The following is an 18977-nucleotide window of genomic DNA, read 5'->3' on the forward strand; positions in this document are numbered from 1 at the left end:
GTGTTGATTAATTAGAAGGCAAGCATCGTTTTTTAGAAGCGCATACAGAGCATTTCCCTGAACACCGTGATCACATAAAGGACCCAGAAATCTCTCTTTTGATTTATTCTTATAAATTCGATAAAATGTTGGTCCGTGGATGAGATTAAAAGTCCTTCCTAATTAGTATCCCTTACTCCTAATAATAATTTACAGATTGAAACACGAGATTTATGGGACATCTCCCACCATCCATTGATGGTGAGTAAGAATCCCTCTACACATTTCACCAATCTCTCTTTTTCAAAAGTTGGCAGGAATTGTTAGATAAATGTGCATTGAATTTCTGCCTACTGATATTTTAGTCGGTAGGAGATCTTGGTAGACAATCTTCTATGTTCTAATGGGAGCATCAAAGCCATTAAGAGAGGAGAGAGAGTGGGGCAGGGGGGGATGATAATAGATTTTTAATCCAAAATTGGCCATGAAAGCTTAATGTACCATCCTCGCTATGATGCTCAAATGAGCAACAAAGACACGAATGAAGAAAACAACACAAACCCATCCAAGGGCTCGAATATGTTGCAGGCCTTACCATAACACTTGGGTCAAGACAAGGATCAAACAAAACACCAAACATTCAACAACAGAAGCAATTTAGCAGTAATGATCTGCAAATTCAAATTCAAAACCATTTGTCAGAAAAATATTTTAAAAAAATAAATAGAAATGATAATTATACACCTACATGCAACTTATTGCACACTCTTTTTTACAAGGCACACAGAGGATCTAGATCGTTCATCTAGCAATCCCCACCATAGATGAATTATAACCCAAAATTCAAGTCAATCTGAGGATCATAAGTGCCCAATTAGGATGGGGACCAAATACGAACATTGGTCTCTTCTTTTTTTTTTCAAATTGAGCCGTGGGGATTATCCATCTTTTTTATTTTCACATCATAGACCATATGTGTTGTGGATTTTAGAGTGATTGGTCCAGATCTTGTACACATCTGTCACATGTACCCATGAAACATATGGATAAAAAAGGTATAGATAATGTTGATTTATCATGAATAAAAAGAATTTATCATGGAACATGTGGATCAAAAGGGTTAATTAGATGGGAGTAAATGGAGGAATTGGGAGTAAATTAGGTGAATTGGGGATAAATGGAGGTAAATGGGGGAATTGGAGGTAAATTGAGGTAAATCAGGGAAATTGGGAGTAATTGGAGGTAAATTAGGGAAATTAGGAGTAAATTGAGGTAAATGCAGGGAATTGGGAGTAAATGAGGATAAATTGCATTTGAGGTGTGTTTGGATATGAATAAATGCATAGAAATGAAATGAAATGAGAGTAAATGGGTCTATAAATAAAATCCTCTCTCCGAGAGAGGATTTGGAAGTACATGGGGGTGAAATGCCTTTTTGAGCTTTCATAAAGAGTCACATAAGTAAACAAAGGTGTAACTATGCACATATCTATCATGCACTCCAAAACAATCCAATTATCGGATACATCACTAAAATCATACCAATAGAATTATCCAAACCATCTAAAAGCTGGCCATATAAATGGACAGTTAAAAAATGTTGGCAAGTTAATAATTTGTGATCTTTATGTTCGTGGCCCACCTGAGTCTCAAAATTTTCTAATTTTTGACAAAAATATATATTTCAGTGTGCTTATTACAATCATTCTATTAAATATCATATATGTACATGACCAATATGGGATATCACATATGTTCATGTGAATATATTGAAATTTCCTGATGCCTTCCAATTCCTCTCATTTACTCCCATCCAGATAGAATATTTGGATTTCAAATGCATTTCAGTTACTCCCATTGTTGAGGGTCCAATATTGCATATTAGACCCCATTGATTGCATTGATTTACGATTATGATATTGCTTAACGGCCTGAATTAATCGTATTTGTAATACAGGGTGTGTTTACGAGCTTGAATGGAAATTGATACTAAAAGCAGGGATTTAATGCTTAGACATCACCAAGGCATTGGACGGGAACAATATTGAGGTTTTGACGCGCCAGAGATCGGAGAATTCCAGCCACTCATCCTAAATGGGCCTGAAAAGTATCCAAATGTCAAGATCACAGGGTGTCCACCATCTGTTCAGTTCGAAACTTCATACATGGCCAAGGGCCCACAAATTAACCGTACATGTCGAATTTCAACCCTTAGATCCCTCCGGAAGTGGGCCAACGGACAGATCAGCCCCTAAAATCTTAATTTGGGGCCCGCCTGATATCTGGATATGCTTGAATTTCATTATCAATGCCTTAAAGTGGATGAGGAAAAGGATGGACGGAACGGATTTCTCACAAAAATCTCAGTGGACCCCACTCAAGAGAGTGCACGTGTGCAATGTGCACGCGCTCGCCGTGCACCGCAATTATCCCAATCGGTCAGCGTTACGCTGACCGATAACTTCTCAAAAATTCAAAAACGCTCCAGCGTCCTCACTACGCAGCTGCGGTTTTGGCCAGTGGGCCCCACTAGACGCCCGGAGTGATGATCAGAGCTGTCCATTTGATCTGTAGGATGGCCAAGACTAGTTCCTAGGTGTGTTTTTTCCACCATGCAAGCATTCGTGTGAATATCTCAGCCGAACGGATGATTATCGGTGAAATAAGAAGATCTTGTGGGCCACATCAAAATCAATAAAATCTTGTCATTTCCAGACGATTTTTCGTTAGGAATCTAATGGTCGGCGTGGATTCCTCCATCACTGTCAACATGGGACCCACCGACCATCTCAGCGCGAAGCTGGAACCTCTGTTTCGCAACAGAGGTTGCGGTCCGATCTTGTGGGCCACCATGGCCGATGATCCAAATAATCGGGACCATCCATCGGGCCTAAAAGGTCTCCGTAAACATGGTCTAGGTGGCGAAATGGTAAGAAACATCGGAGGTCGATTTTTGATCGTCAAAACTGAAGGCAGACGGTGGAGAGATTTGATTTGATGGACCGCACTAAACCCGAGTAAAAGCATCCCTTCCTGACTGAAATTCTGAGAGGAATTCAATGGACGGATTGGATTTCTCAGAAAAATCCGATCGTGGGCCTCACCATCAACACAGCGTTCGGGTGCAGTCCCTGTTTACGCGTTCGTGAAACCCGGACAAACGGGGTAGTTGTACGACTCTGGCATTGATCGGACCGCCGATCCTAATCGTCCAGATGGAGCCTTGGTGGATTCTAACCGTCTCTAAGAAGACAGATTGATGGATCCGGTTAGTCATTCGCACCACAGAAGGTTGATCGCAAACTGTCTTGCGTAAGAAGTCTCGGCTGCGTACGTGTTTTGCGGGAGTTTGCATAAAAGCCTTCGCTTCCACAGAAAGAAAGGAGAGAGGGGATATTTCTAAATACAAGCTCCACTGTCACCCAAGGATATAAAGGGGGGTGCACACATCTGATGAAGGGAGGAAAAGGGTGGAGGAATTCAGGCTGGACGTGAGCAAAGAGAGGGATTAGAGTTTACTTTGTTTTTTTTCTCTCTTTTCTCCTTCCTTGTTGTTTATTTTTGACTTAGCCAATCATGGTTGGCTAAACCTCTTAGCTAGGGCTAAGAAGTAAAGCCTGTAGCGAGATGGGAGATTCTATTTCATGCTTTTAATATAAATTCATGAACTGAATTTGATTTTAGTTGATTATTAAAGGAATATTTTTTTTTTAGTCTTTAATGGTCTGTTGTGACTGAAATTACAATGGGTCTGCAATGGCTTTGAATATTTCTTTTTCCCTTTTGATGTTTATGACGTCAGGAAGCCCTATTGTTCACCATCGTCTCATGGGCATGGTTGGATGACGGTACCCTTCCTAACCTTCATGCATCGTTGATTGGTTGGTAATTAATGTAATTTTGTTGTTTGTTTTGTCTCCTGGGCATGGTTTGGTGATGGAATCCATTCTAATTCATATACCTTTCACCTCTTGACAACTATATCAAAGGAAGTTCAGTTTAAATTCCATAATTCTTGATGCAGACATAAGATCTCCCTGATCTCTATAAGTGGATCCTCTGAATCCCTAGTTTCCTTCCTCTAAATTCATTAAGTGTTATATTAGTATTTCACTATTATTCCTCAATTTACAACTCAAAAATCATTCAATTTAAATTTCATCTTAATCTGGTTCTCCTTCTACTTAGTTTCAGATAACGTACAGGTATCAGTCCCTTGGGATTCGACCCCGGTCTCACTGAGTTTATTACTACATCACAACCCTATACTTGGGGAGTGAACAAGTTTTTGGCGCCGTTGCCGGGGATTGACGGTTGCGATTCTCTGAAATTAATTAGTTTTAGAATTAGTTTGAGATTAGGATTTTACTAACTTTAGTTTTAGACTTTTATTTTTATTTGATTTTTAGAACTAACTTGTTTCCTGTTTTGTAGGATCCTGACATAAACTTTTAAATTGGTAATCCCTTTCTAATTTCTCTACTTTTTCTATTTTTAGAAAATAGTTTATTTTTAGAAACTTTCTAATTCTGGGTCTTATTTTTAGAAACTAGGTTAGTTATTTCCCTTTTTAGAAATTAACTTTCTATTTTTATTTTTAGTAACTTTCTAATTTTAACTCTTTTAGAATCTAACTTTGTTTCCTAATTTATTTTTAAAAATTTTCTACTTGTAGAATTTTTGTTTAGAAACTAACCTTCCTATTTTGTAGGCCTTTAAGATAGAAATTTCTAATTCGGTAAGCTCCTTCTCTACTTTTTATTTTTCAGTTCTCTTTTAGTAATTTACTTTCTAGTTTAGGACTTTCCTAATTTATTTTAGAAATTTTCACTTTCTTTTAGGAATTCCTTCTTTTAAAAATCAGTTTACTGCTATCTTTCTTTTAAAAGATTGTTCTTCTCTTTTTAAAATCTAACTTATTTTGTTTTATTTTGCAGGTTTTTAACTTAGGGACTCCAATTTGGTAATTTCTTTCCAACTCTCTCTTTCTTTCTAGATTTTCTTTTCCTTTCTTAGGATTAGGTTTCGAATTTGATTAAGGGCTGCGAGTGTTTCATGCCCAAGTGGGCCCGTGACAACACTCGACGTCTCTTAACTGAAGGAGGATTGGTTGAGGGGTTGACTATCCATCGCAGGACTAGACACCACATGAAATCCCCTGAGTTAATTGAAGTTATGGCTGAAGACCAACCTCCTCTACTTCCACCCAGGGTGGAGGATACCCAAGATGAGAATGAGGTGCATCAGGCACCCCCGCCTCGTACTTTACGAGATTATCTACAACCGGCGGGAGTGAGTACGCCCTCATGCATGATTTTTCCTGAAAACACAGGACAAATGGACATCAAGCCAGGAGTTATCCAACTCCTTCCCAAATTCCATGGACTTGAATCAGAAAGTCCATATTTACATTTAAAAGAGTTCGATGAGATTATAGCTACATTATATTTTCCTAATGTATCTGAGGATACAATCAGGCTGAAACTCTTTCCTTTTTCCTTAAAAGAGAAGGCTAAGACGTGGTTACATTCACTGCGTCCTAGATCCATTGGCACATGGAACGACATGCAGAGGGAATTCATAAAAAAATTCTTCCCACATCATAAAACGATTATCCTCAGAAAAGCAATCATGAACTTTGCCCAAAAGGAAGACCCATCCAGACACAATTGAGTAATTTATTTACTTCTAATTTATTCACCTCCAATTCCATTTTTCATTTACTTCCATTTATAAGCTTCCAAATGAGCCCTTAGCATTCTTTGGTACATAAGTTATGTACATTGTGATGTATATGATTTTGACAATACATCCAACGATGGTAATTGATCAGAAGGTAAGCATCGGTTTTTAGAAACGCATAGTAGATTGTAACGTCCTGAATTTCAGGGGTAAAAAAAGATGTGTAAGTCTAATGTATGGGACCGTATCTTGACAAAACTATGTGTGGCTCCAAAATAGAGAACGTTTCAGCTCAAGGTCTCATCACTGCCCCTAAAGAAACATATAGTGGCCCGCCTAGTAACTGAAAATACGAAAGCTCCTCCTCTGTGTAACATCCTGGATTTTGACTGTTTTGGATTTCTAAAATTCCTTTAATTTTTTTTTAATTTAATTAACTTATAATATTACTTATTAACCATTAGCACTCAATGTTAGTGTATACAGGGGTGGTACCAGTAAAGAACCGTACCAGTCTGATTAATCAGCGGTAAAAAGCCAATGAATCCGCCCGATCACTTGAACATCAGGTGTAGTGTAACGTCGCGCCCAACCAGAACAGTGTCCTAGGGCGTCCACATAGGATTTACCACAAGACCGTTCGTTTAAGCTACTCGTAGTGAGGTATCACAAATAAATTAGACCAATATTAGCCCAATTGAATAGACCAGCCGGGTCCTGATAGAACCTGGTGCGGGCCTCCAAGCCAGATGGCCGTTTACACCTAGCGACAGCCCGTGCGGGCTGTACCGCGACATGGGAAGGTCAGAAAAATCTAAAAATTTAGGAAAACATAGAGCTCACTGGGCTTGTGGACCATCGTGGACCACGGACCCAGTGGATACCCAGAAGTAGGATCTGGCACTGACTAAATGCACCCCACTTATGCCAGGACCGGAATCTGGCGCTCGTAAATGAAGCTGAGATACAAGGCTATCCAGCCGTCGGATCTCTTCTACATTTTCAAGGGAGGTCTAATGAATTTTTCTACACCCGTCCACAAACTCTGTGACCCGATCGTGGCACGGCGACCGTTGATTGCAAATCGAGCCCATGCGACCAAACCCCATATCTGATCATTCTCAAATTTTGCATGGCCCTTCGTCGGGCCATGGAGCACCTATCCTATAAGTTTCATGGTCAGAGGGCCACCAGAACCACCCCGATTTTCCGAACAAGCTCTAGACCGCTCGTTGGTGGACCACTAGTTCCAAAACTATAGAATAATGTCCGTCTCACTGGGCTCGACGTCCATCACGGGAGTCGGACCTGGGTAGTGTCCAGAACCGCTCAACTTGAGCTGAAGGACGAGTGCATGAGAAGCGCAAATACCCTAAAGAAAGGAATTGGAACTTAAGTGAATTGAGTCATCCACTCTTATACAAAGTTGAGGATTTCGGACCGTCGGTTTGTGACCAAACTTCACACGTGGAGTAAGGATATTTCCCTGCTCATATCCATATAGTCGTGGCCCCGATCGACCATCGGTGACCGTTGAACAGATTTCTAATCATATCTGTTGATCGGTGCATCCAAATGGCGGGCCGATCATGTTTATACGTAGATCATCATTAGGGCTAACTATCCTACGGTGTATATAATATGTATACCCTATAGTGGGCCCTAGATCTTGAAAAGACCCTCCCATAGGTCTAGTATAGTAAAAACCCAACACTTGGGGCCATTTCCACCAAATCTGACATCATAAAAGGGCCTTATTTGGTCTCTCTCTCTCTCCCCATACGATTTTGCCCTAGAGAAAGAAAGAGAGAAGAGAGAAAAAGGAGAAGAGAAAGAGGAGAAAGGAGGAGAAAGAGAGAGGAAGAAGAGAGTGAAGGAAGGTGGTGTTCATGGTGGGGCCTAAGGGAGCTCAACCTTGCAACTCTCCATCTCTTCTCCAAGAAAACCTCCACCACAACCACAAGAATCGTCCGTTGGTCATCTAGGTAAAATTCCTCCCTCCTTTTTCTTGAAATCCATGTATTGAGAAGGGGTTTGCATGAGATTCTAACATACAATGCTTTGTTTTAGGGATTCCGGCCAATCGACCCAAAATCCACACTCCTAGGTCGTTTTCCAAGTCTTCAACGATCCATAGGTGCGGACTATTACTCTTAGGTGGCCTAGCACCAATTCTAATATGAGATTAATGATTTTGGTTGCTTAGATATCATATTTGGAGAATTTAGAGAAACCCTAGGAGTTGTAGGTTTGTTGAAATAATATGGAATTGTTGCTTGACTCTTATAATGATTGATTTTGCCTCTCACATGACTTGATGTATGGTTAACAATATGCCCATGGTTGCTTGATTCTTTTCCTCACATGTGGTGTTGCTTTATGTGTATGATTCATAACCTTGTGTACATGATTTCTTGGGACGGAGGAAGTGTTTAACTTCCTCACACACTCACACACTCACACACTCACACGCACCTTAGTTATTAACAATGTATAATTGCTTGCGAGGATGTCCGTATTGTATGGATGGAATGCATAAGTATAGGATACTATTATGCTTGATAATTTTTGGATAGTTGGCATGCTATGAATCCCCTCACCCTCCTTGGGTTGGTCAGGAATTTGAGAAGTGACGGTAGTTCCATCGGTTGGACTATGCTATGGCTAGACCCATGCGTTTGGGCAGGTGTGTTCGGGTGGCTGTAGTTCGACTACATGGGTCCTTTGTGCCCGATGTCACTCGCCTCATGCTCGCCCGACTCGGGTGGTCTAGCCTACTATCTGACCAACCTTGTTTGTTAACCCTGTTTGCTCACACATGTATGGAACCTATAACACCCTACAACCGTTGTCGCTCATCAATAACCCACTTGAAATTTGGTCCAGTCTCGTGAGCCGGGCATGGTGGAATGGGACACTATGTCCGAGCTGTCGGCCTATGCTGGGGTACCGCGCCTCCCTTGACCGCGAGCGATCCCTTCCTCATGGCACTCCTCATGTGTTTGAAGTCGGGGATGAGGAACCCGACGGGATCACGGACCGCGGGGTCTCGGCCTCACGCATTGGGGGGTCTTGGCCTCGCAACCCGTTTAGGGCATTGATACGTGGGGTGTACCAGATTCCCAAATTTACTGGATGAATGCACCTAATTAATCACACGGTTAACACGATCGCATGCATCGCATTAGTTAGGGTGGCGACTCGGCAGTCAAGGTCGCACTGAGGGGGTGTTGGCATTGGCGATCGTTAGATGGTGTCGCACGAGGGAGCGTTGTGGTGAGGGCATGCATCATGTCATGCTGCATACATGCGCATTAATAAGATTACTTAGGTGTATGTGATTGCCTGCTTTTCATTAAGATCATATTATAATTGATGCCTGTGATAACTTAAGACTAATAGCACCCACTGAGTTGATCACTCACTCCCACTCTGGGACGGTATTTTAAAACACCAACCAGACCCGTTTATAGATGCAGGTGGTTCAGGGGCAGAGGAGCCTGGTGAGGCGAGCTTCGACGAGGAGGACGAGCTGTCCTGCTTCCAGTTGATGGACGGTTCTCCGCCAGCTTGAGAGGCGGGATTGGATCGCTGAGCAGGGGCTCAGTTTTATTCCTTTTTGGAGTTACTATTCTTTTGCGATTTTGTTGGATAGTATCATATGCGACTCATGTATTCCTTTGGACATGTGTATATATATATATATATATATATATATATTTGTATTCAGTCTCTTTCATTTCAGTGGACTTGTGTGGATGTACTTCATGTTCCAGGAGATTCCAGGCTGCGCATTTAGATTGGATCGCATATTAATGAAAATTGGCTATAAGTGACCTCGGGAACTCGGGAGTCGAGTATATGCACGACCCCCGATTTTCAGGGCGTTACAAGATGGTATCAGAGCAATAGTTTGGAATTAATTGGGCCATGGGTCATGAACTCACTAACGCGTCCGCTGACTTGAGAAGAAACACAATAGAAAACACGAAATGCTAGGAACCATCCCAGTACTTGAACCGCCAGTCTTAGACGTAAGGTGAGACTTCCAAGGTATTAGGGTTCAGTAGCGAGAGGGAGTAGTAACGCTAGAGAAGGGGATCCGAGAGTCCTACAGTGCCTCGGCCCGTTCTTGGACAAGAATTCGGGAACTTAACGGCAAGACCCGATTCGACTAACTAGAAAATTTAGGTAGTCTAGTCCACCTAATCCCTAAGGGCCCATTTGGTCAACTGCATTAGGTGGGATTAAAGTGGGTGGAATTGTAAAAGTATCAATAAATGCATGAGTAAGGTATTGTCCCTGGATTGGGTGTATCCCTTGCTTTCCAATACCATATTTGGAATGCATGCAATTAAAGGTAAATCTTAGAATTTTCTTTCAAATTACACTTGAAAATTCATCATCATGGGATTTAGAAATCTTATATTACACCTTCTACCACAAGACTTATTTTACGAAGCCTATGAAATTAATTTTAAATTCCGTCCCACACTCATTCCCGACATGCCATTTACAAATCTTGAGTTGGGATTAGCATTGCAATCCCATTTAGTACAACTAAATGCCACTAGCCAAACCGGCCTAGGTCAAAAATTCCTCTTTCTAACATATCTCCCTAAGATATTCCCCTGTCATCACTCTATTCTTGAACTTCCCCATTACATTGTTAGGAACAAGCTGGAAATCGAAATGTTTGACGGTTGAAATCATCGTCCAAGTCCAAATGAGCTAATATCGGGCCGAACATGATAGTTCCAACCCATTTGAGGATAATTAGGTAGGGGTGAATGAAATTTTACCAGAAATAGGAGAAATATGGGACCGAAACTGAGAAATTAAATGTTTGAAACTATCTTCTTAAGGCAAAATTGATAGTTCCAACCCATTCTAAGATAAAGACTTGAGGGTGAATGAAATTTTACCAGAAATAGTTAAATTGTAGAAAAATTATATTTTAACCCCTAAATAATAGGAATCTTATAAAATAAATAGGCCCATTACGTAGATCGGCTTCTCCTACCCTAAATTCATATATGGTACGTCGAATAAATCATCCCGGTTTGTGAGATATGGCCGTTGCAAGGTGGACCTCGGTGTCACAATGCCCAAACAGCGCCGCCAGCGCCCGACCGTCCAGCGGGCCGGCGCCACAGCGCCCGGGCCGGCGCAGCCAGCGCCCACGGTCCAGAGGCCCGGCGCCACAGCGCCCGATCCAGCGGGCTGGGGGGGCCGCAGCAGGTTGAGCGGCCCGTTTTTCTGCAATATCTGTCCGACTTCAAAAATTCATATCTCCTTCGTTAAAACTCCGATTTAGGTGATTCAAAAGCCATATTGATAACAAATCTAATTTCATATAAAAATAAAATAAAAATAAAATAAAAATTATAATATAGTTATATTTGGAGTGAATTGACAACTGTCCAAAAATCGTTAGTTTTAGATGGTGGTTACTTCTAGAATTTTTATAATTTATTTACAACTCCAAATGATATGAAATTTTGTAGGATGACTTGAAACTTAATGATAAATCATTATAAAAAAATTTTAAAATAATTTAATTACTAAAAGTATAAGAGGCGTTACAACAAATGTAGACATTTTTAAACTTAATTGTGAATCATTAGTTTAGACAACTGTCACTTCTAGGATTTTAATAAATTTTTTTTGGTAATCGTGATGACTTTCTCTCATCTTACTATCTCTTGGTGCTACTCATAATTTTGACAAATTCATTCACTCCGAATTATACCCTACCTCATCTCGCCACTCATCCACTTCCACATCCACACTTAACTACACTCATTCTACTAATGTGTTGTTTCTTGATTGCCGAACATACTATACATAAAGCATTCATTTCTAAATCTATCCTTCCTTAGCTTGCCACTCGTCCACTTCAACATCCTCAGTTTCGCTACACATCCTATGAATATATTGCTTCTTAACTGCCCGACATTCTGTCTATAAAGCGTTGCTGGTTTTATATCCAATCATATGAAAACTCTAGATGCACATCTCCACTATAGCTACCCAACTCTAATTTAATGAACAACTTCTTTCTCAATATCTGGTTTCATAAATTATACGCCAACATATCAGACAGTCGCTATGGGATAATTGTCCATCAATCTTAACTAATGTCTCATCCCCACTCCTATTGTCATCAAAATTGTATTTCATATACTATGTTTGCTACAGTTAACACATAAGCACATGTAATCGAGGAAATGTGACTTTTCTCAAAAAATTAGTCATAGACAATATTTCATTTTCTATGGCATTCCACATCAAGGTACTAACTAACCTAGGCTGAGACAAGTATCCACACTTCTACTCACGGAGAGGAGGAGTCATACTTCTAGTCAAACTCATAAACATCCACCTAACGCCATTCAAGAAGCCCGTCATATTCCAGAATCTTTCCCTTGAATTTAAGGAGGGAAGAATACTTTTGATGAAATTGTGAACCATATCCATAGCTTCCAACGAAGCTCAAATACATCCCCATCAACCCCATTCAGGATGCTCATTAGATTCCCAAGGCTACTTATCTTGTGGTGCCTTTGGTTTCAACAACCTGCAGTGTTTCCAAACCACAACTCCCGTGATGAGTACATGATATGGGCACCTCTTCTCATGAAATGAGATCGTCCTCAGCTCAAATATCATTCCAAATTTGTGACCAAGATATGGATACCCCCACTCATTAGTACTTCCACCCTTTCAAAATCCCATAATGAGGAACTAACTTGCTTATATCCAAATGACAAACCCTCTGCCTTGAGAAGTCACCTACAAAATCAAATCCCTATCTACAAATTGGGAGTTTGCTTCTCTTCGTTGAACCGTTGCCACCATTTGCTTAGAAGTGCCAAAATCATTTCTTTCCAATTACGATCCCAAATTCCCTTTCTCTTTGGTTTTCAATCATTAATGATTTATTGAGTGAATTGCGTGAGTAACTCACTCTATGGTCTACAGGAAATGGAAGGATGGAAACTATAGAGAGATATCTAGATAGAGGAGGTAGGCTAGAGAAAATGTTATTGCATACAATGGTAATTCATATAAAATTTTATGCCTATAGAAACTTTTTAGGGTGATCTTTAACCATAAGCATATTGAGAGATTTAATAACCCCCAATTTGGACATAAATTGAAATGATGATTTTCTTAGACCAAGACCCAAAGGACAACCTTATAAATAGAATATTTAAACTTTCCAATAATGGTCGTCCCCTAAACATTTATATTGATCGGACTATGGAATTACGGAAGTATACATCTGCGAAGCATTCGCGGCTTGACTCAATTCTCAATCCTGGGCGACTACCAATGGACTCACTGCTTTAACCGAGCAGAAGACCAGGATCCACCAGGATGAAAAAGGGATACGATGAGTCTTTTACCCTGGTCAGGTAGATGATTGACGTATCGGGTTAAAGCCCACTACAACCGTCTCTCCGTGTTGGTCTAACATTGAAAATAAATATTTCACTCTAGATAGAGGGAAGCCACCACCATGAATCTAAATCTTTTAAAAAAAAATAAATAGGTAAATAAATAAATAAATTTTAGTAAACCATCAGGGTGAAAAAGTTTTAAGAGGGGTAGACTAAAATGAGCTAGCCTAGCATAGATAGTGTACTCCCTACCATGCATATAAACTTGAAATCGACAAACCTAGGCAAATGAAATAATGAAACCTTTACTTACTACCCTTAGGCAATTTCGGGGACGAAATTATTTTTAAGGGGGGTAGATTGTAACATCCTGGATTTTCACTGTTTTGGATTTCTAAAATTCCTTTAATTTTTTTTAAATTTAATTAACTTATAATATTACTTATTAACCATTAGCACTCAATGTTAGTGTATACAGGGGTGGTACCAGTAAAGAACTGTACCAGTCCGATTAATCAACCGTAAGAAACCAATGAATCCGCCCGATCACTTGAACATCAGGTGTAGTGTAACGTCGCGCCCAACCAGAACAGTGTCCTAGGGCGTCCACGTAGGATTTGCCACAAGACCGTTCGTTTAAGCTACTCGTAGTGAGGTATCACAAATAAATTAGACCAATATTAGCCCAATTGAATAGACCAGCCGGGTCCTGATAGAACCTGATGCGGGCCTCCAAGCCAGATGGCCGTTTACACCGAGCGACAGCCCGTGCGAGCAGTACCGCGACGTGGGAAGGTCAGAAAAATCTAAAAATTTAGGAAAACATAGAGCTCACTGGGCTTGTGGACCATCGCGGACCACGGACCCAGTGGATACCCAGAAGTAGGATCTGGCACTGACTAAATGCACCCCACTTATGCCAGGACCGGAATCTGGCGCTCGTAAATGAAGCTGAGATACAAGGCTATCTAGCCGTCGGATCTCTTCTACATTTTCAAGGGAGGTCTAATGAATTTTTCTACACCCGTCCACAAACTCTGTGACCCGATCGTGGCACGGCGACCGTTGATCGCAAATCGAGCCCGTGCGACCAAACCTCATATCTGATCATTCTCAAATTTTACATGGCCCTTCGTCGGGCCATGGAGCACCTATCCTATAAGTTTCATAGTCAGAGGGCCACCAGAACCGCCCCGATTTTCCGAACAAGCTCTAGACCGCCCGTTGGTGGACCACTGTTCCAAAACTATAGAATAATGTCCGTCTCACTGGGCTCGACGTCCATCGCTGGAGTCGGACCTGGGTAGTGTCCAAAACCGCTCAACTTGAGCCGAAGGACGAGTGCATGAGAAGCGCAAATACCCTAAAGAAAGGAATTGGAACTTAAGTGAATTGAGTCATCCACTCTTATGCAAAGTTGAGGATTTCAGACCGTCGGTTTGCGACCAAACTTCACACGTGGAGTAAGGATTTCCCTGCTCATATCCGTATAGTCGTGGCCCCGATCGACCATCGGTGACCATTGAACAGATTTCTAATCATATCTGTCGATCGGTGCATCCAAATGGCGGGCCGATCATGTTCATACGTACATCATCATTAGGGCTAACTATCCTACGGTGTATATCAATATGTATATCCTATAGTGGGCCCTAGATCTTGAAAAGACCCTCCCATAGGTCTAGTATAGTAAAAACCCAACACTTGGGGCCATTTCCACCAAATCTGACATTATAAAAGGGCCTCATTTGGGCTCTCTCTCCCCATACGATTTTGCCCTAGAGAAGGAAAGAGAGAAGAGAGAAAAATGAGAAGAGAAAGAGGAGAAAGGAGGAGAAAGAGAGAGGAAGAAGAGAGTGAAGGAAGGTGGTGTTCATGGTGGGGCCCAAGGGAGCTCAACCTTGCAACTCTCCATCTCTTCTCCAAGAAAACCTCCACCACAACCACAAGAATCGTCCGTTGGTCATCTAGGTAAAATCCCTCCCCCCTTTTTCTTGAAATCCATATATTGAGAAGGGGTTTGCATGAGATTCTAACATGCAATGCTTTGTTTTAGGGATTCCAGCCAATCGACCCAAAATCCACACTCCTAGGTCGTTTTCCAAGTCTTCAACGATCCATAGGTGCGGACTATTGCTCTTAGGTGGCCTAGCACCAATTCTAATATGAGATTAATGATTTTGGTTGCTTAGATATCATATTTGGAGAATTTAGAGAAACCCTAGGAGTTGTAGGTTTGTTGAAATAATATGAAATTGTTGCTTGACTCTTATGATGATTGATTTTGCCTCTCACATGACTTGATGTATGGTTGACAATATGCCCATGGTTGCTTGATTCTTTTCCTCACATGTGGTGTTGTTTTATGTGTATGATTCATAACCTTGTGCACATGATTTCTTGAGACGGAGGAAGTGTTTAACTTCCTCACACACTCACACACTCACACGCACCTTAGTTATTAACAATGTATAATTGCTTGCGAGGATGTTCGTATTGTATGGATGGAATGCATAAGTATAGGATACTATTATGCTTGATAATTTTTGGATAGTTGGCATGCTATGAATCCCCTCACCCTCCTTGGGTTGGTCAGGAATTTGAGAAGTGATGGTAGTTCCATCGGTTGGACTATGCTATGGCTAGACCCATGCGTTTGGGCGGGTGTGTTTGGGTGGCTGTAGTTCGACTACATGGGTCCTTTGTGCCCGATGTCACTCGCCTCATGCTCGCCCGACTCGGGTGGTCTAGCCTACTATCTGACCAACCTTGTTTGTTAACCCTGTTTGCTCACACATGTATGGAACCTGGAACACCCTACAACTGTTGTCGCTCATTAATAACCCACTTGAAATTTGGTCCATAGCCTCGTGAGCCGGGCATGGTGGAATGGGACACTATGTCCGAGCTGTCGGCCTATGCTGGGGTACCGCGCCTCCCCGTAGTGACCGCGAGCGATCCCTTTCTCATGGCACTCCTCATGTGTTTGAAGTCGGGGATGAGGAACCCGACGGGATCACGGACCGCGGGGTCTCGGCCTCACGCATTGGGGGGTCTTGGCCTCGCAACCCGTTTAGGGCATTGATACGTGGGGTGTACCAGATTCTCAAATTTGCTGGATGAATGCACCTAATTAATCACACGGTTAACACGATCGCATGCATCGCATTAGTTAGGGTGGCGACTCGGCAGTCAAGGTCGCACTGAGGGAGTGTTGGCATTGGCGATCGTTAGATGGTGTCGCACGAGGGAGCGTTGTGGTGAGGGCATGTATCATGTCATGCTGCATACATGCGCATTAATAAGATTACTTAGGTGTATGTGATTGCCTGCTTTTCATTAAGATCATATTATAATTGATGTCTGTGATGACTTAAGACTAATAGCACCCACTGAGTTGATCACTCACTCCCACTCTGGGACGGTGTTTTAAAACACCAACCAGACCCGTTTATAGATGCAGGTGGTTCAGGGGCAGAGGAGCCTGGTGAGGCGAGCTTCGACGAGGAGGATGAGCTGTCCTGCTTCCAGTTGATGGACGGTTCTCCGTTAGCTTGAGAGGCGGGATTGGATCACTGAGCAGGGGCTCAGTTTTATTCCTTTTTGGAGTTACTATTCTTTTGCGATTTTGTTGGGTAGTATCATATGCGACTCATGTATTCCTTTGGACATGTATATATATATATATATATATATATATATATATATTTATATTTGTATTCAGTCTCTTTCATTTTAGTGGACTTGTGTGGATGTACTTCATGTTCCAGGAGATTCCAGGCTGCGCATTTAGATTGGATCGCATATTAATGAAAATTGGCTATAAGTAACCTCGGGAACTCGCGAGTCGAGTATATGCATGACCCCCGATTTTTAAGGCGTTACACTCTGAGTCCATATATGCCTCGTCCAACGCATCAGACTCCAGGGTACCTGCATCTATGATAGGGTTTAGTTGGTGTTTTAAAGCACCGTCCCAGAATGGGAGTGAGTGATCAACTCAGTGGTTACATTAACATCAAGTTACACAAGTTATCAATTCCATAAGTACAATTAATGATAAAGCAACTTAAACATTCTATTCCTAAATATTTTTATCAATGCACGTGCATGATATTATGAGATGATGCATGTCCTCGCAAACCAACACTCCCTCATAGCGACTCCAACGCCTCATTCACAAATGCCAACACCCTCTCATCACACGACCACTATGCCCAAATCGCCACAACCTATACTAATGCAATGCGACTAGCGATCATGTTAGTCGAGTATTTAATTATGTTCGTTCATCTAGTAAAATTGGGGAAGCTGAAACACCTTCGTTTAATTAATAGCCCTAACCCGATCGCTAGGCCGAGGGCGGCCGTAGCGGCTCTATTCCTGTTATCATTGATCTGTTTGGGTTAATCACTCCTAGTTGAACTCATATGATAGGTGAGATTGTGAACTAGATTGTTTGTGGTCACTACGGGGAGGCTCGTCGCCCCGGTGTATACCGACAGCGTGGACACAGTGTCCCATACCACTATGCTCGGCTCGCGAGACTTGAGGATCGTATCGCTAACAGTTATGAATGGGTCTCTCTAGCGTGCAGGGTGTTTCAGATTCAAATGAGCGTGGTCATACATGGTGGACACACATGGTTGGTCAGATTGTTGAAACCCTCCATACTTTACAGTACTTGGGTGTTACTAGAAAGATCTAACTTAATGTATACACAAGCCGACTCATTTAATTATTCACTTTATTCTAACATAAATCAGATCATTAGGAACCATCTCCGTCCCTAGATTGAGTCATCCAACCATTAATTTACAATAAGAACTATTACATCACCAAAGAATTCACATTGAAGCGTAAAAGGCCTAATTTTGGGAACCCATTTGCGATAAAACGTCAACTAAGCTTTGTTGAATTGACAAAGTTGTACGAACTCAATTTTGGGAACGAGATTGTCGAATCCACCATCCATTAGTCATTGATGTCTGCTAAGATAAAATCCTCACCCTAATATAACAAATGGGCTATTCAATCCCATATTAACCATTAGATCCCGTGTAATTAGTCTTAGAACCCTAAATCATCGAGAAACTTGTCTCATGGAGTGATTCGACCATTAGAGTTTCACGAGTTATGGGTTAACCATAAATTTAGGGATCGTGACCATCTAGCTCTGAATTCAACTGTTAAAAACTCATCCAAATAGACTTTAGAATCCCTAGGACCATTATAGCCATGGATGGTTAGATTGAATGTAATCCGACCATTAGATGAATGAAAATCTACAATAAAAGGGCCAAAACCTAAATTTATGGCCCATCTGACAGACAGATCTACTAAAAAGTTGGTCTGATGACCTATTAGGAGTTGCGGTGTGGAATTGATGGGGTGGATTCAATAAAATATCACCATGGACCCCACCTTTATACCAGGTGTACACAACAAGGTATACACCCGCAGTACACCAGACCAAGAACTTAGTCAATCGGGTGTTGACCCAATAAACACTTAAAAAGAGAGTTTTCTCTCTCCTTTCTTTCTTTTCCCACCAGCAACGAACGGAATCCGTCCGTTTGAATTTAGGCCCACCATCAGATCACGAATCGATGATCAAAACCGTCCATCATGCATACCCTCAAATCCATCTAAAACCATGTCTTCCCCGCACGTTGGAAGGCACGTACGTGCTTACAATCATTGGCACAAAACGGACATGCATACGTTGTTTCCGAAATGGAAACTTTCCGTTGCTGACACGATCTGTGGCCACCTTTGTGATCATCTTGCCTGATCTAAACCGTCCATCGTGTAAAGGACTCAAATCCGACCGAAACCAGGTCATTCCACATGATTTCGCCCTCGCACCCTCACACGATCTCAGGTGCAAGCCCACTCGTTGTGAACGAA

Source organism: Magnolia sinica, chromosome 5, assembly GCF_029962835.1.
Source record: "Magnolia sinica isolate HGM2019 chromosome 5, MsV1, whole genome shotgun sequence".
Classification (NCBI taxonomy): Eukaryota; Viridiplantae; Streptophyta; class Magnoliopsida; order Magnoliales; family Magnoliaceae; genus Magnolia; species Magnolia sinica.